Source organism: Mustela putorius, unplaced genomic scaffold (genome assembly GCF_011764305.1).
Source record: "Mustela putorius furo isolate JIRA1106 unplaced genomic scaffold, ASM1176430v1.1 tig00000242_pilon_pilon_pilon, whole genome shotgun sequence".
Classification (NCBI taxonomy): domain Eukaryota; kingdom Metazoa; phylum Chordata; class Mammalia; order Carnivora; family Mustelidae; genus Mustela; species Mustela putorius.
In genome coordinates this window covers 9,996,116-10,014,812 of record NW_025421325.1, presented here as the reverse complement: position 1 = coordinate 10,014,812, position 18,697 = coordinate 9,996,116, and positions in this window count along the sequence as shown.

Here is an 18,697-nt window from a genome sequence, read left to right as displayed (position 1 = left end):
TGTATTCCAGGAAGGAAGTAATGGAGGTCTAGCTGTGCTGGTAGTGGGGCCGGGGTGGAGGTTGTTGATTGAAGTATTGAGGGGCATTTAGGAGGTAGACCTGATAAAATTTATTTAGTACTAGATTGGAAGTGAGGAAGAAAGAGGGGTCAAGGTCGAGCAGCTTGATGGATGGCAGACACTGGTAGGAAGATGATGAGTACTGATCTGGGCATAGAGAGAATGGGACTATCATGATTCCCGCTGAGAACACTCTTCCAATGGTATGCTTTCTTCCTGTGCCTACAGTCCTTCCTAACAGCAAGGGCTATTCAAAACAACTGCATTAATGGTGAAATGAAAAGATGCTATTAGGTCCATTCATTGGGCAACTTGAAGCATGTCCTGTAACTACTAGGTTTTTCAGCTTCTTTCTCTGTGAAATGATGACAATTAAGAAGCTCCACCTCTCCACAGGGAAGTAGAGAATGTAAAATGGAATCCTAATTGGAATCATGCTCCCTAAATCCATGGAGCTCTTTTTTTCACCATATTTATTCTTGGAGAGCATTTCCCTATACTTTCTTTTGCACCTGATGTTAGGTGATATAAAATGTTTGTTCCCTCTAATGTCACATTCATAGGAAAGACATTTCTGATATCTGTAGGAAAAGGACTGCAATCAGACCCTCTCTCATTGTTACCTTTGAGACAGGATCTTTCTGTGTCTATCTTTGCCATTTCGGTATTTTGGTTCAATCTATGTTCCCAAAAATTTGCTCCTGAGGGGCACGCTTCTCCTGAGAGCTGAGCTGCTCTCAGCACTTTTTGTTAAAGAACTGGTACCACCATCCACAAGTTGGGTACACAACTTTGATTGCAGCCAGGAAATTAGTCTGAATCTTGGCCCCCCACATGGAAAGACCCAATGACTACCCACAGACTCTCCTGCTGGCTAATGAAGAAAATCACAGATGCCAGTTTACAATTACTCTCCAATTTTATTTGTTGTCTAGGAAGATAAATGAAAATCCTTTTAGCATGTGTGTTTGAAAATCACTCCAGTAGGAAAAGCCAGGTTTGCATGTAATCATTATTTAACTAATACTGCCGGTATAAAATTATAATCATAATTTAAACTGTAAATCACAGAGGTAGAGATGATTTGTATGGCTGCCTAAAGTTTCCGTGTTATGTTCAGTGTATGGTATTTTGAGGGGAAGTCCTGCCTCAACCATGAACCCTCCCTCAATTCTGAAATAATTTCTGTAATCACTATATATACCACTGTGGTATATATTAATATTAGGCAAAATATGGAGAACTGTCTCACAGAAAATATCATGGGAATCATTCATATAGTTCTGCTCAAGAAAAAATAAATAACTTGGTAGCTGCTGAATATATAGTAGTACATGGTGTTAGAAAGAATCTGACTTAAGAATTTATTACCTATTTACCTTGCTTTCAGTATCTTGGGTATCCAAGGGCCTTCTAAGTACTGAGTTTGTACCATGATCTTTGAATTCAGGGATTGCAGGTGTGGGTTAGACCATTCTCTTTTTCGTGTCTGTGCTCTAATTCTTTCTTTACCTGTGCCCAGGCTGTTCTTGAATCCATCCACTAAGATTTTTTTTTTCTTTTTTGCACTGATTGCACATTTTGCATGGATGTTTAGCTGCTTTTTAAATCTTGATTTTGCTTTACAGATTAGGTAGTTTTCTTTGTTTCTTGTGATGTTTAAAACAATCTTGGGTTGCTTTTTACCTGCAACTCTTTACCTACAGTTATACTCTTTTTGCATCAGCAGATTCTTCTGTGATGTTTTGTGTCTTTCTGTTTATAAATTTTGACTGTGACCCCTCTTATATATGTGCAATTTACCACATGTTCTGGCTGATGGACTCAATATTCAGTGAGACTCAATTTCCCTCAAGACAGATCCTTTCTTGCACCTTCCTTGTATCTTCTCTTATACCTTTCTATTTATAGTTTCCTATTTTTAGAACTGCCTTCATCTCTGCTTCTAGAAGTAATGGGTACCACTTATTTCTGGATCATTGTTCTATGGAAATACACTTTTCTATTTTCATTTCATCCATATAATAAGAAAGAGCCATATTTGAATGGCTCAACTGAGAATATTTTAAAGCGCACTATTATAAAGCACATTAAATATGACCAGTGGATGATTAATTGCTTTACTGTTCATACATTAATAAAGCACGCATGTGTTGATCACATACTGTGTGTCAGGACCCTTCTGGTCTGCTCATATCTAAAGCTGAGCAGGGTGTTTCTAGTTGAGGAGACTGACAAGCAAACAATTATTATATGATCTAAGAAACACTCTTCTAGAACTATGACAAAGACTTCTGAAATATCAGATGGTATTAATTATCACAGCAGTGTATGGATATTTACTTTGTACAAAGATTTAATTTTACTGATAACCTTGAGAGGCAGCTGACAGTGATAAATGCATGTTAATATTCCATTTTACAAATGAGGAAATGAGTCATTCCATGAACAGAAGTTATATCCCTACTAAGTGGCAGTCCTGGCTTTTTCAAGCATATCTCTCTTAACTCTAAACCATTCCTTATGAGTAGAAACTGAGGGGACTTCATGGAGGGGATGGCAGCTGAACCGGGACTTGGATGAGTAGAGATGAGCCAGTCAGAATTGTTCTTGAAAGAGAGCAGTCACATAAGCATGGGAAGGATCTCAGAATGGGAATAGCAATTCCTATTCCCATGGGATCTAGGGAACACTGAGGAGGTGGGTAAGCCATGGACAATGAGTCTGGAAAGGGAGAAGGGATTGGATCCTGAAGACTTTATTGCCACCATTGTCTCTCATATTAGCCAGCTCTAGCATATCATTGGGATTGGGGAGAGAAATAAAGGGGTTGGGGATGGGATTGAGAGCTGGGATAAGTACGTTACTGACATGTATTTAAATAAGGAAAATATAAAGTTAAGATACTGGCAGTGTGTGTGTGAATTCTCTGCTTCATTTGCCTCATGTATAATGGTACCACAGAGCTACCTTCAAATGAGCAGTGTGTACCTACCATCCTGAGGCGGTGTTTACCTTGTAAACACTTACTGCCTCATTGCACCCTCCTTCCCTTACTGCACAGCATCTGTTTCAGTTGATGACTAGACTCCACCTCAAAGGTTTCAACGAACAACTTTTTTTAAAAAGAACCTCAGCTGTGGCTGAACTTTACAAGGAAGAAATTCAACTCCCCCGTCCCCTCAAAAACCCCCTGTGTTCTGGAGAGTATGTGTTCTGTTCAATGACCTCAGTCAACTAAGCTATAACAACAACAACAACAACAACAACAACAACAGCAACAATTTGTGATAACATTCAGAGGAATGCTGGTGATCTACGGTGTTTTGGCCTTTGGTAAGCATATGCACATTTGATTACCACCTAGGTAGAAATATCTCCCTATAATAGACATCACTCAGGTGATGGGCTACATAGTGGGGAAATTTTCCTTCCTTCCTTCCTTCCTTCGTTCCTCCTTCTTTCTTTTTTCATGCAACAGTGACAGGTTTTCAATTTGTGTGACACATAATGTTTTGAGGCTTTTTTTTTCTTTTTTTTTCTTTTTTTTTGCATTCACAAAGAGATTCCTCTGTTTTACTGGTGTGTATTTTAGAAGAAGTGAAGACATAAAGAACTTTTACTTGCTGTGGTCCTTTGTTGAAACAGATATTTTCCTCTCAGGTACATGTGCACAGTGATTAAACACAGGCCATCTGAGCACATTATTTCATTTGAAATCCCAATTAAAGTGTCTCATAACTATTACAAGTTTAGTTGAACTTGTGTTCTTGGATTGTACTCCCTGTCAGCCACTCTTTTTATCTCAGAGCTGGATAATCACTAAATTCTTGTATTTATTTCCATTTTCCCAATTAGCTTAAGTTGTTAGTGCAATTTATATTTCCTGGTTCTTCTAAGTTCTTGCCAATTACTTTGCAACATTGAACACTTTAACTGTGCTTGCTCTGGGGTCCTACCAATGAAACAGTAATTAACTGAGATACTTGCCTCTTTTCCTTGAAAGTTAAGAGAATGAGATTATACTCCGATAAACAGGTTTAAAGCAAAATGATGGTAACTCTTTTGATAACAAATTTTTAATCATAGCTTACATGTAATTCATTTTTTACGTTAGTGTAAACCACAGAAATGAAAACAAACCAAATTAGGTTTTGTCAGATATAATAAAATGCTAACAGATCAAGTCTGGCTTGGCTCAGTGATACTCTACAATTTACATGACATTTTAAATGAATCATAAAATGTTAATCAAGTAGAAATCTTGACCAAATCCAAGTAATCTGATTGAGCTCTGCTATAGATATGAAGCAAATGGAGTTTTCTCTTCTTACTGAATTTTTTATCTTTAAAAAATTCATTTATGGTTATTGAAGAACAGACTTAGAAATAGTTTTTAAAATATCTAAAATTATTCTCTTCCTAACACTTTCAGTATTTTGATCATTTTTCTGTGAAGAAAAGTGAAATGGGGATAAATTATCCCAAATGTTTTAATAGCTAAATTGAATTTCAGACATACTTAGGGCAAAGAATAGATTATCAACATTTACTAAATTTCTAATAATGCATCTAGATAAAGATGCTAAGGAACTGAAAAGATACTATAGAATAAATCATGTGTGTGTGTGTGTGTGTGTGTATACAGTTGATCCTTGAACATGAGTCTGAATGCATGGGTCCACTTACACACAAAGTTTTTAAATAAATACAATACTGTGCTGTAAATGTATTTTCTCTTAAGATTTTCTTTCTTTCTTTCTTTTTTTTTTTAAAGATTTTAGTTACTTATTTGACACAGAGAGAGAGATCACAAGCAGATAGAGAGGCAGGCAGGGGTGGGGGGGAAGCAGGCTCCCCGCTGAGCAGAGAGCCTGATGTGGGGCTCAATCCCAGGACCCTGAGATCACAACTTGAGCCAAAGGCAGAGGCCTAACTCACTGAGCACCCAGGTGCCCCTCTTAAGATTTTCTTAAATGACATTTTCTTTTCTCTAGCTTACCCTTGTAAGAATATAGTATATAATACATAAAACATACAAAATATATTTTAATTGACTATTCGTATTATTAGTTAGGCTTCTTGTCAACAGTGGGTTATTATAGTAGTTGAGTTTTGGGGAAGTCAAAAGTTGTATTTGGATTTTTGACTGTGCAGGGGTCCGTGCCCCTAATCCTGGTGTTGTTCAAAGGTACACACACACACACACACACACACACACAGCATATACTGTGTGTTTATATATACACACACACACATATGTGTGTGTGTGCATGCATATATATATACACTCCAACCTATTCTGATTTTATAATTTTATATGGATCTAGTACCATAGAAGCCTAAAATCTAGAGAAGATGTGAGAGGGTTTTTGTGTTGCAGGAATGTCAGATATTTGGTTTGGGGCAAAGACTGGGATGGAAATGAGGGATATCTGAGTTGGGAAGTTCTGCAAATGACACCAGAGAAAGAGATTCTGTAGCTATCTGAAGGTAGAGTGTCTTCAATAGGAGTAGCAGCCATCTATCCCTTTGCTTCTTTAAAGTTTTCAACTCAACTTACTGGGAGATCATTTCTTTTTTATTGTCAACATATAGTCAATTTTATTATGTAAATTTAAAAATTACTTTTAAAAAGGTAATATTGTACTCTTTCCTTCATTAGATTCTACTAAATTCTCTTGAGGTGGGGGGACTGTGCACGATCCATTGTTCTATATCCTGAACACCCCACTCCCATGCACTACCCCGTATTCCCAAACTCCCCACTCTGCCCTGTTTTTATCCCGCTGGATTTATCATAATCTAATATTCTTTTATATATTATATTTCTGTTATTGTTCATCTCCTCTTCCTAGAATGTGTGCTCCATGAGGGAGGATACTGTTGTCTGTTCTTTTTGTTTTGTTTGCCAAATGTCTAGAAAAGTGCCTAGAAGTAAAATGTTGAGTAATTAAGCGTTGTCTGAATTGTTGGGTCCATAGTTAAATATTTTGGTTGGTTCCATATATCTTACGATTGCACTGTTCTTTTTTCCTTGCAATTAGAGCTACAAAGCCAGACATTTAATCAGCATAGTCTTTCTTCCTTTTTCTATGATTTGGGAGCAATTCATTGGCCTGAAAGGGAAGAAAGAACATGAACTGGGAAGACTGAAGCATCATGAAGAAAGAGGGTTTTCTGCTCTGGTCTATGCTAATTCAGAATTTGCCTCAGTGTCCTGAGCTTATAGGTAGGAGACCTTGGTTCTTGTTCCATCTTGTCACTAATTTACTATGGGACATTGAACAAATCGCTGTCTCAGTTTCGTTGTTTATAAGATGGGGGTAATAATAGTTTTAGAAGTTTAGGATGCTATATATTTGTAAACACATTATTATTATTATTGATTTTATTTAACAAAAAATGTTTCCCTAAGATACCATATCTTTATGTGTGGAGTAAGATTTTAAGGCATAATATATGATATATAATCATATATTTGCTTAATATGCATATGAAATATGTCCTAGTTTAGAATATCAATCCTTTCTGTAAAATATTATTTTGGAGGGTATTTTTTTCATTCAGATATGAACATCAGTCACTATGTTAGCAATTAGAAAATGAAGTTTGGCTATTTGAGGTCATTGCTTTGGGCGGAGAGAATCCTGGTTTCAAAGTGAGATCTTGTGTGGAGGTTGCATGAAGGGCCCGCGGGGAAGGCTTAGGCAGGTGATGGGCATGGATGAGGAATAAGTTTGTCACAAACCAACCCATCAGGTGCAAGGGCCATAAAATGAGGCCATGAGGGACATGGTGTTCCTGATGACAGTAGTAAATCCGTTTCAAATAAAGTGAACTGTTTGCTTAAACTTTCCTATGTTCTGTCAGACCTTTGGCTCTGAGAACCAACTCAATATAGAAATTAGCTCAGCCAGAGGCTGCAGGGCAGAAAGACTCAAAGAACAGACTATTGCATCAAAATTGTGTTTAGTAACACAAAACTCTCATGAAATGTTCAATATGTTGCTTTTTTAAACTTTCTAGTTTGGGCAGAATTGTCCCTTCTTATATTACTGTTCTTTTGGCATAATATGTGGAAGGAACAAAGTTTTCACCTGATAAAATACAATATATTCAGCTCTCTGACAAATCCACAGGCTTTTACTTTTAATTTTTTTATTAAAATTATACACAGAAAATTATTTTGCATCCCAAGAAAGTGTTGACTGCACTTATTCTCATGGGCATTTCATGTTTTATTTTTATTTTTATTTATTTATTTTTAAAAAGATTTTATATATTTATTTGACAGAGAACACAAGCAGGCAGAGAGGCAGGCAGAGAGAGAGAGAGAGAGAGAGAGAGAGAGAAGCGGGCTCTGCACTGAGCAGAGAGCCCGATGCGGGGTTCGATCCCAGGACCCCAGGACCATGACCTGGGCTGAAGGCAGAGGCTTTAACCCGCTGAGCCACCCAGGCACCCCTTATTTTTATTTTTATGTGGACTTTTTCTACTTCCTTTTATCCAGTGAAGATTGTTTCAAATAAAGCTGTCTGATCTAGAAAGACGTGGTTGCTAGGGAGCCCAAGTCACAACGGCTGATGTTACTAGGGAGGATACAGAGGTGAGTCCCTGATTATAGAAGAGAACCATTTTTCATTCTCCTTGAAAGTAGTCTTTATATACAGATGACAGGTTCACTAACTCAGTTAGGAATAAGACTCCAGAAAGAAATATGAAATTTTAATATGTTTCCTCAGAGTGATATAAATCTAAAGGTATTTCTCCCGGATGAATAAATGGGGTTTATGCCCACCTCTATCTTATTACATGGTGAAAATGCTTTTAGAAAATTCCACATGGTGCAAATCTTTGGGTTTATAAAACTGGGCAAGCTCTCTAAAACCTTGGGCTCATCACCTAGATGGTTTGATGAATCTCTGCCTATATTTCTTTTATCTTCACATTTGGTTAAGTATAGGTCAGTAAACATTCACTGAGATCTATGTGCTAGGCATTTTACTAGGGGCTTTTCATACGTTTCTCATTTAATCTTATAACCCTGTTGCAAGGTATTTTTATTTTAATAAACACTAGTAAATATTCTAGTCAGTGGAGAAGGTGTATGTGAATCCCATTCAGTGTCACTATCTTATATCTATTGAAACATCTCCTAATGATGAATAGAATAAAAACAAGTACATCAATTTCATATAAACCACACCACCAGTTGTTTTTCTGTTAGTTTTACTACTGCTTCTGAGAAATCCATAAATGGCAAAGTTTAATGAAATACTTCCAGGAGATTGTTCTGGGATTTGAAAACAGAATGTACTAACTACTGCTTAATTTTATCCTCAGATAGTTTAATTTTAAGGTGTCTTATTAAATAATTTGGGTTTCCTGTAGGATGTTGTTAATGCCCACAATTAAACTCAATTAAAACGAACTGAATAGATATCTTGTATAGAATATTGTGCTAGAATAGGTAGGACAGTCCTTATGATGCTTTCTATACAACGTGGTGGGAATAGTACCAGATGGTAAAAAGGAAAGCATTTTGAATAGAAATCTTTTCTTAAATAATCTTTATGCCCAACGTGGGGCCCAAAGGCCCCTGAGATCAAGAGCCACATGCTCCATTGACTCAGCCAGCCAGGTACCCTGTGAGTAGGAATTTTTTTTTTTAAAGATTTATTTATTTACTTGGTGGTGGGTAGAGAGAGGAAGGTGGAGAGAGAGAATCTCTAGCAGACTCTCCACCAATTGTGGAGCCCCACAGGGGGCTCAATCCCAGGACCCGGAGATAAGGACCCAAGCCCAAATCAAGAGTCAGAGGCTTAACCAATTGAGCCCAACCAGGTGCCCCTGAGTAGAAATCTTAAATGTCTCTTCAATACTTGAAACTGGCAGTCAACCTTATCAGCAACATGTTCCTTTTCAAGTTTGGACATCTTCAGTTACCTATAATGTAGAACACTTTAATGGAGTCCTAAGGTCAAAGCTGAAGAGTCTCTATCCACAACTTCTTCTGAGATTATGGAGTTTTCATTGTTAGCAGCATCCACTCACAGAGCATATGGAATTGACTAATATCCTTTAAGAAAACGCCGTGAATGTTGGGGTCTGAATGAAGAAGACATGTACCACACTGAAAAGTGGATTAGCACCCTAGTAACCTGAGAAACCACATCTTGTAGCTCAGAATACCTTTTAGAAAGCAAAAATGGATTTAAAAAGAAAGAGAAATGTTCTTGGAGAGCAAGCTCTATGACTTGAGTGAGATTTATTGAGGCAATTATTGTGTCTGGGTTTTCAAAAGTGCTGGAAAAATTTTATGATCACCACTAGGCACGTGTAGTCTGGTCAGTGGAGATACAAGAGAAAGATTATTTAATCCTCTGAATATATGGATTTATTGTCTGTGGGAATAAGGATTGAGAGTTGTTCCATGTAGTGCTTTTTCCTACAATAGATTATTATTATTATTATTATTATTATTTTAGATTTTCTTTTTAAAAAAAAATGTGAGGGTATTGTTCTAAAGAGACTTTGGTCTCTTCCTCTGAAATACCTGTTTGTTGATTACTATTAGGGGCAGGACATTTGATGAGGCAGATTGGTTCAAGTTATAACAAATGCCACCCTACTTCAATGGAGGTTATTTAGAAATGTTGTATTTTGGGATTACTATCCTAATGATTATCTATGAATTTAACACTGTCAATCTCTTATCTCATGGAGAGTGTGGGCAAGCCTTTAAATGACTCCAATTTTAGAGATGGTGACATTGTGCATTAGACATCATCCTTTGCAGCAGACCTAAGCCTTGAATACAGACCTAGATAAGATATTTTTAGGAAAGACCAGACTTGTTTCTCAAACCACTGGTTGCTCATAAAACAAGACAATTAGAGCAGCATGACTTTTTTTTTTAATAATTTTTTATTTTTTATAAACATATATTTTTATCCCCAGGGGTACAGGTCTGTGAATCACCAGGTTTACACACTTCAGAGCACTCACCAAACATAGGAGGAAAGGGGAGGTATTCTTCCATATACTTTGTGATTTTATCTGTAAGACAACTTTTCAGGAAAGACCTTATAAATAATTGTAGTAAGAGGCAAGTTGTTAAGGGAAATGACAGTATTAAAATCATCTGTAAGGCTGCATTGTTTATAAATGAGCCAGTTTGTTTTGAAAGATTGATTCATCTAGTGAGTCAAAACAGCCAAAGTATTTGTATAAATTACCTATGTTGATATGGCCTAGGGCCTAGGCCTATATATAAAAAGATTTATAATATACATATTATATGTATATGTCCAATTCACAAAGCATCCGGAAACTGTTATGAAGCTTTCAACATGGTTTAGTGTGGGTCCCCCTATAGCAAGAAAAGGAAACATTTAATTCTTCCCAAGATATCTACTGAGCCCCTATTTTATGTCAGGCATTGCAAATGTGATTATGGATTAGAAATAGGGAAACAATCTGACTATAAAATAATATTTACTAAGCACAACATTGCTATTGAGAAAGATTGTGTGAAACAAAATAGGATTATTTAACCTTGAGTGTCAAGTCAGTTATCATTGCCTATTCGGGAATATATCAGTCCATCATAGCAAAACCCAAAGAACCTGCATATTTTTAGGTTATAATCACAGGAAATTAAAAAACTGTTTCACAGTCTTCTTTGCTCTTCAGATACATGCAAATAATTGCTGCTATGCTTTTTCTTATTATTCTTTCTCTTCTAACAGGCAATGGCTACAATTGATTCAGTACTACTTTACCAGAATAAGTAAAGGTCTATTTGCCTTTCATGATATTAAATTAAATCTGTCTGAAAGATAAACAACTTAAATTTTAATGCTTCACATTCAAGAATGCATCTGTGCTAATATTTAAATAATACAATACATCTATCTTTCAGACTCTGATTTAATGTTTTGGTCTTCTTTGGTTTTAGGCTTTTGCTGAAAGCTCTAAATTTATTTAATCCTTCTCTTTTCCAGAAATGTGAGGGTATTGTTCTAAAGCTTGTTTGACTTAAAAAAAAAAAAGGTGCAAATCTTACTTCAGATTCATCCACTGAATTATTTATTTTACCAGTTAACCTCAACGTTTAGTCATAAAGGCAAATAATATAATGCAATGTTACCTATAATATTTTTTAGTATATTTGATAGAAGTATAGAATGACCACATCATCAAATATATGCTTATAAAGAAATTTGTTTTATGTCTTTCCTCACCAATTTGAATTACGCCATTCCTCAAATCACTGAAGGTGAAGCAATCTTTCTAAGATTTCTATATGAATATAGAAATTTCTTTTTCACTTTTCATATATAAGATGAACAAGTAGAGTGTAGATACATTTTCATTTTTATTTTTTCCTCCTTTATATTGCTATATATTATTGCTGAACTACCTCCCTCTTGATGGAGAGTTTGTAATATACACACTCACTTTGCCTCATAAGACAAGATAGAGTAAGAAAAAAAATTCAGGACTCTAACACTATTCCTTCCATTAACTTGCGTAGGATTTGAAACCTTGAAGAACTTCAGTTTCTTCATTTGCAAAATGGAGTCAATGATATCTACATTTTTTGGGTGTTATGAAGATTAAATTAACATGCCAAACAGATTCTGACAAATTGTGGGCAATAAAAATGTATCAACCGGTATGTGATTTGGTGTGTGCTGTGAAGTGTGTAAACCTGGTGATTCACAGACCTGTACCCCTGGGGATAAAAATATATGTTTATAAAAAATTAAAAAAAAAAAATGTATCAACCCTTTTCTTCTTATTGTTAATTGTTATTGTTATTCTTATTGTTAACAGCAGAACAAAGCAAGCCATTCTTTACTTTTTTTCCCCAAGAAGATCCAGGAAAAATGGCAAGACTTTATTTTACTTTTCATAATGTATAAGATTGTCATTCAGAAGACACAGAATTTAGTACTAGGAGATAATCATAGTATTGTTTTCACGTGTCTTCTTAGAAGTAAATAAATTATACTCATTTAAAATTTTATTAACCATAGAAACTATCCTACAGTTTGACAAATTATTTAAATAAATGAAATTGGCTTGAAATTTTATGTGTTTTGGAAAATCTGTGTAGAGCTCAAATACATCTTTTTCGCCTTGCAAATATTTGGTTCATAATTATGCACAAAGGACTTCTTAATGAGTGTTAATAAAATACAACTCTCAGATGAAGTAGTTCACATCTAACCTTTAAAAAATTCTGTCTTAGGCATTTTTGGTGGATAGTCTCTGGGATGGCCACCACCAGTTTCTTTCTTCTCTGCACCTGTACATTCTTCCTCGTATCAAGGGATGGAATCTAATTTCCATCTCCTTGAATCTGGGCTAGCTTAAGTGACTAGTGTGACCAATAAAATGGAGTAGGAGTGATGCTCTGTAGCCTCCAAGCCTAGGTTATAAGAAGTTTCATATCTTCTTTGTTGATCTTTTGGGATATTTCCTCTCAGAACCAATTAGCCTTTTTGGGAGAACTCCCAGACACATGGAGAAGCCATGTACAGGAGCTCTGCTTGACAGTGCCAGCTGAGTTCCAGTTGGAGACCCTTATCCACAGTGAGCCACAAGAATGAGCCACCTTGGATGTCAAGCCCAGTTAAGGCCTCAAATGACTCTAGCCCTAGTGACTAGTGGACACCACATAAGAATCCCTGAGCTAGACTGAATCAAACTGCAGAACCATGAGGGAAAATGGAAAACTGTTGTTTTAAGCCACCAAGTTTGGGGTAGTTTGTTATATAATAGAAATATGGATAACAGGAATAGCATTTGTAAGCAAACTACCTGTCCATATAAAGATGTGGTATTTGCTATGTTAAACCTCAAATCACTAAGTGATTTGTGTCCTTAATAGGCCCAAATCCTGCTTTTTATTTCATTGTGATCAGGTTTTAAAAATATAGTGAATGTATGGTGTTAGATTTGAGGGGGAAAATTAAAATATAGAATTTTGGAACTTGGAGCTTCATATGCATCCATCCATTCATTTAAATATTGATTATGTACATATGCAAAGCAATATGCCAGGTGCTGTGGGGGATAAAGGGATGAGTCAGAAAGCTGTACCCATATTAGCATTTTGAAGACCCTCCCTTTTCCCTCTGAAGACAATAAAACACTGTTCATGTTCCCTGCTGGGTTTTCATTGGTTACATTTCTCTTCAGTTGTTTTTCTTTTATTCTTTTGATCTTTTTTTTTTTTTTTCTTTTTCAAATTGTAGCTTCTTTTAGTGCTTGGAAAATGAAAAAAAAAAAAACAAAACAAAACCCAACCTAGTTTGAAGGAAAAATAGTCACATACCTAAAGACATAATGATAATAAAAAAAACCTCATACAAACTAGAAATGCTAGTAAGCAACCTGAATTTTTGGTGAAGTTTTTTATTTTTATCTTTTGACCCAGTTTATTTTTTGACACTATAATGTTGTCTTTCAGTGAGATTTATGTTCATGATGTGATATAAATGATAAGATAAATAATAACAATTTTTGTGTATCCCAGATGCTTCAAGTGTGATAAACCAACTATTAATTGCTTTCAAGTACTATGACTTTGTTAAGAACATGAACTTTGAAGGGAGAGAAGCTGGGCCATATTTACCACTGACATTTGTCTTTTTTTTTTTTTTTTTTTTAACCTTAGGTGATTTTCAAAACACTCTTAACCTAAGTTTTATTAAATATAAAGTGAGTATAAAAGTACTGATACCCAAAGGCTATTATTGGTATTGGTTGAAAGTTTGCATGTGAAGTATTTGCAAGGGTTCTAGCACATAGTAAGAGAACCAACATTTTTTTAAAATCACAGTCGCAGGTGATTACATTTTTTAGGTTCTTAAACAATGGTAGTGCTGAGGGTTTAGTGAAAAATTATTTAAGTTCCATGGTCAGTGGGGCAATTAAAAAATGACCTGGACCTATTTACATTTTACAACTGATTTTTAAATTTAAAACAACCATTTAAAAGGCAGTGTAAGCTTTCTTTAAATGAAATCCCATAAAAATGGGCCATTTTTCTGGTTGAAATGGAGGTAGGGATGAATATGACTTTCTGCAGTGGTTCTCTTAGGACGAAAACCTAATGGCTTAACAAATCCCAGGTTAAAAAGGATGGCACTGCGGGGTGCCTGGGTTGCTCAGTTGGTTAAATGTCCAACTCTTGGATTTGGCACAGGTCCTGATCTCATGGTTCGTGAGACCAAACACCGCATCAGGCTCCACACTCAGTGGGGATTTGCTTGGATATTCTCTCCCTCTACCCCTCCAATACTCCCCCTCAAATAAATAAATAAATCTTAAAAAAACAAAAACAAAAACCAAAAACAAAAACACAATGGCACTAACTTATTATTTTTATGTCTGTGGCTCTATTTCTTTCTTGTCCTGCTGGCTATGTGTTGGAAGCCCTTAAAACTATATAGTATCCTAAATGTCCTTCCTATGTCATCTCTTGCCTTCCTACCAGAGTAGAGTTCCTGTTCCTCACTATTCCTAGAGAATCCTAACTTTGATTTTGCTTTTCAGAGATCAGTTTCATTGCTTCAGTTTGGAAATGAAAGGCCATTAAGTGGAATATGTTTTAAGGGAAAAAAACAAACTTGAAATGCATTAAATTTACTATGGCAAACATTTGATCCCAGTTACAAATGAAATAAAACAAGTTTCACCTGAATTGCTCAAGCAAACTGAGCTACATTTTCATTCCATAGTTTTGAGTTTTATAATTTGGGATTTCTCCAAATACATTCTAGGGAAGTTGGTGAAGACATTACCAGCTGGTAAGCACAGATGTTATTTCATTAACATATTTAACCAAACCTTGATGAATCCTAATATATATATTTCCTTAAACCAAGATGTTTCTTTCCTTGAATTCTTCTACTCAAAGACTTCCAAAAATTTCCAGGGATGTCAACACATATTCATGAGATTTGCCTGGTAGTAGGTCTTACTTTAATGAGTCTTGTCCAAACTCCACAGACGTTTAGAGCTGCTCCCCAATTCTTGTGCACCTCAAAGCTTTGCTACTGCTGTTGCTCATCAAGCCATGTGTGTTTTACATCTGGCACAGGGAGTCTTGCAGCTTACTCTTGCACCTATAAAACATGAATGATAACATCTCTTCTGCTCTCTGTTAGAGGAAAGAGCTAAAGTTTCCTGGAAAAAGCTAAGTCCTAAAGTAGTTGGTGACAGTTGTTTTAATTAAAGATATGCTTATTTTAAAAGGATGAAAGACCTCAATGTGAGACAGGAATCCATCAAAATTCTAGAGGAGAACATAGGCAGTAACTTCTTTGACGTTGCCCATAGCAACTTCTTTCAAGACACATCTCCAAAGGGAAGGGAAACAAAAGTGAAAAATGAACTTTTGGGACCTAAGATAAAAATCTTGGGGCACCTGAGTGGCTCAGTGGGTTAAAACCTCTGCCTTCGGCTGAGGTCATGATCCTGGGGTCCTGGGATCGAGCCACGCATTGGGCTCTCTGCTGGGCAGGGAGCCTGCTTCCTTCTCTCTGTCTACTTGTGATCTCTGTCTGTCAAATAGTTAAGTAAAATCTTAAAAAAAAAAAAAAAAAGCTTCTGCACAGCAAAGGAAACAGCCAACAAAACAAAGGAGCAAACCACAGAATGGGAGAAGTTATTCACAAATGACACTACAGACAAAGGGCTGATATCCAAGATCTCTAAAGAACTTTTCAAACTCAACACCCAAAAAACAATCACATCAAAAAATGGGTAGAAGACATGAACCCAAAGATACTTCTCTGATGAAGACATACAAATGGCTAGCAGACACACGAAAAAATGTTCATCATCATTAGCCATAAGGAAAATTCAAATCAAAACCACATTGAGATACCACTTTACACCAGTTAGAATGGCAAAGATTAACAAGGTACGAAACAACAAATGTTGGAGAGGATGTGGAGAAAGGGGAATGCTCTTACACTGTTGGTGGGAATGCAAGTTGGTATAGTCATTTTGGAAAACAGTGTGGAGATTCCTCAAAAAATTAAAAATAGAGCTACCCTATAACTTGATGATTACACTACTAGGTATTTACTGCCAAAACACAGATGTAGTGAAAAGAAGGGCCATATGTACCCCAGTGTTCATAGCAGCAATGTCCACAATAACCAGACTCTAGAAAGAGCTGAGATGCCCTCCAACAGATGAATGGTTAAAGAAAATGTGGTCCATATATACAATGGGATATTACTCAGCCATCAGAAAGGATGAATACCCAACTTTTGTATCAACATGGATGGGATTGGAGGAGATCATGCTGAGTGAAATAAGTGAAGCAGAGAAAGTCAACTATTGTATGGTTTCACTTTCCTAACATGCATGATATTAGGAGAAGGAAAGGAAAAGTGAAGGGGGGAAAATGGAGGGGGAGATGAACCATGAGAGACTATGGACTCGGAGAAGTAAACTGCGGAGTTAGGGAGGGGATGGATAAGCCTGATGGTGGGGATTAGGGAGGGTATGTATTACATGGATCACTGGTTGTTGTACATAAAGAATGAATCTTAGAACGCTGCATTAAAAACTAATGGTATATTTTATGATGACTAGCATAACACAATAAAATTTAAAAAATAAAATTTAAATAATATAAATACATATAGGTAAAAGAGGGAGTCCCCTATTTCTGTCCATTTGTTAAAATCTTCTATATATTTCCCCTTTTTTTTGTTTTGCTATCATATACATATCTATATGTATTTTTAAAATCAGAACTTTTAGGGAAAAGGAGAAAGAGAATGAGGCAGAGGTAATATTTGGATGATAATGGATGAAAATATACCAACTTTACCTTGATTAGTATTTTATGATATATTTTACCATACTTTCATTTTCAACTTTTCTATTTTTTCCACATCGTATCCTTTATAATTAATATGCAAATTCTAATTTTAAAAATGTAGCCCCCAATTTTTTTTTTCTTTTTTTAAAGGATTTTGTTTATTTATTTGACACACACAGAGAGAGAGACAACTATAACAAATAGGCAGAGAGGCAGGCAGGGATAGCAGGGGAAGCAGTTCCCCACTGTGTAGAAAGCCCTATGCATGCTCGATCCCAGGAACCTGAGATCTTGACCTGAGCCACATAGCCCCCAATTTTTTGTTCTTTAACTGGAACCACCCATACATTTAGTTTTAATGTAATTACTAACATTTCAAATCGTCCTGTCTTTTCTCTCCTTTCTTGCCTTTTTGGGGTTAGTTATTTTTTATTATTCCATTTTTCCCTTCTACTACTGTGGAAGTTATATATTACATTTTTTATTTTAGTGGTTTCCCTTGAATTATCATGTGACTATTTAACACATCAAAGTCTCATGTCATATAGTACCTTTACCTTGCTCCTAGGCAGTAGAAATCTTAAAGAATTTTAATGCCCTTTACTCTCTTCTTGATTTGTGTTATTTTTCTAGATATTTTAATTCTATTCCACAACATATTATTACTATCTTTTGATTAATGCTGTCAAAATTCATTTAGATTTTCTCAAGTACTAATTTCTTTTTTTTTTTTTTAAGATTTTATTTAATTGACAGAGAGATTGAGAGAGCACAATCAGGTGGAGTGGCAGAGTGAAAGGAAGAAGCAGGCTCCCTGCTGAGCTGGGTAGGGCTCAACCTCAAGACCCTGGGATCACAACCTGAGTCAAAGGCTTGTGATTGACTGAGCAAACAGGCACAACTCAAATACTAATTTCTTTGCTCTATATTCTTGCTTTAATCTCAGACTTTCCATTTGGGATCACTTTTCTTATACCTAAAGATTATCTCTGAGGGTATTATTAATGAAGATCTCTTTGTCGCAAACTTTCTCAATTATCACTTATAAGAAAAAAAGTCATTATTTCTCCCTTTTAAAAATTACATTTTCGGGGCACCTGGGTGGCTCAGTGGGTTAAAGCCTCTGCCTTCAACTCGGGTCATGATCCAAGGGTCCTGGGATCAAGCCCCGCATCAGGCTTTCTGCTTGGCAGCGAGCCTGCTTCCCCCCTCTTTCTCTGCCTGCTTCTCTGCCTACTTGTGATCTCTGTCAAATAAATAAAATATTTTAAAAAATACATTTTCTTCAGATATAGAAATCTAGATTATAGTCACTTCTTGCAGCCCACTGAAAGTGTCTTTCCACTGTCTTTTGGTGTCTTTCTTTGAAACTTGGAAAGTCAGATGTCAGTCTGTTTTCCATTGAGAGAAAAACTATTCTCTGGCTTCTTTTAACATCATCTCTTTGTCTTTGATGGTGTGCTGCTTTACTGTAATGTGACATTTCTTCTGCAATCTGTGGGTGGATGTCTCTTTTCATTTCTAGAATATTTTCTGCCACTGTCTTTCTAAATATTGCCCCTGCCTTGTTCTCTCTCTCTCCTCCATCTTGGGCTTTGATAAAAATATCTGAGACATGCTAACTCTACTCTCAATCTTTTCATCCCATTTCTTCATATTCCATTGTAGATAGTTTCTTCAAGATCAATCTTCTGGTTAGTTTTCTTTTCAGCTGGTTTTAATTTGCTCACAGTCACATCAGTTGAGTTTTTTTTTTTTTCACATTGGACTTTTTTT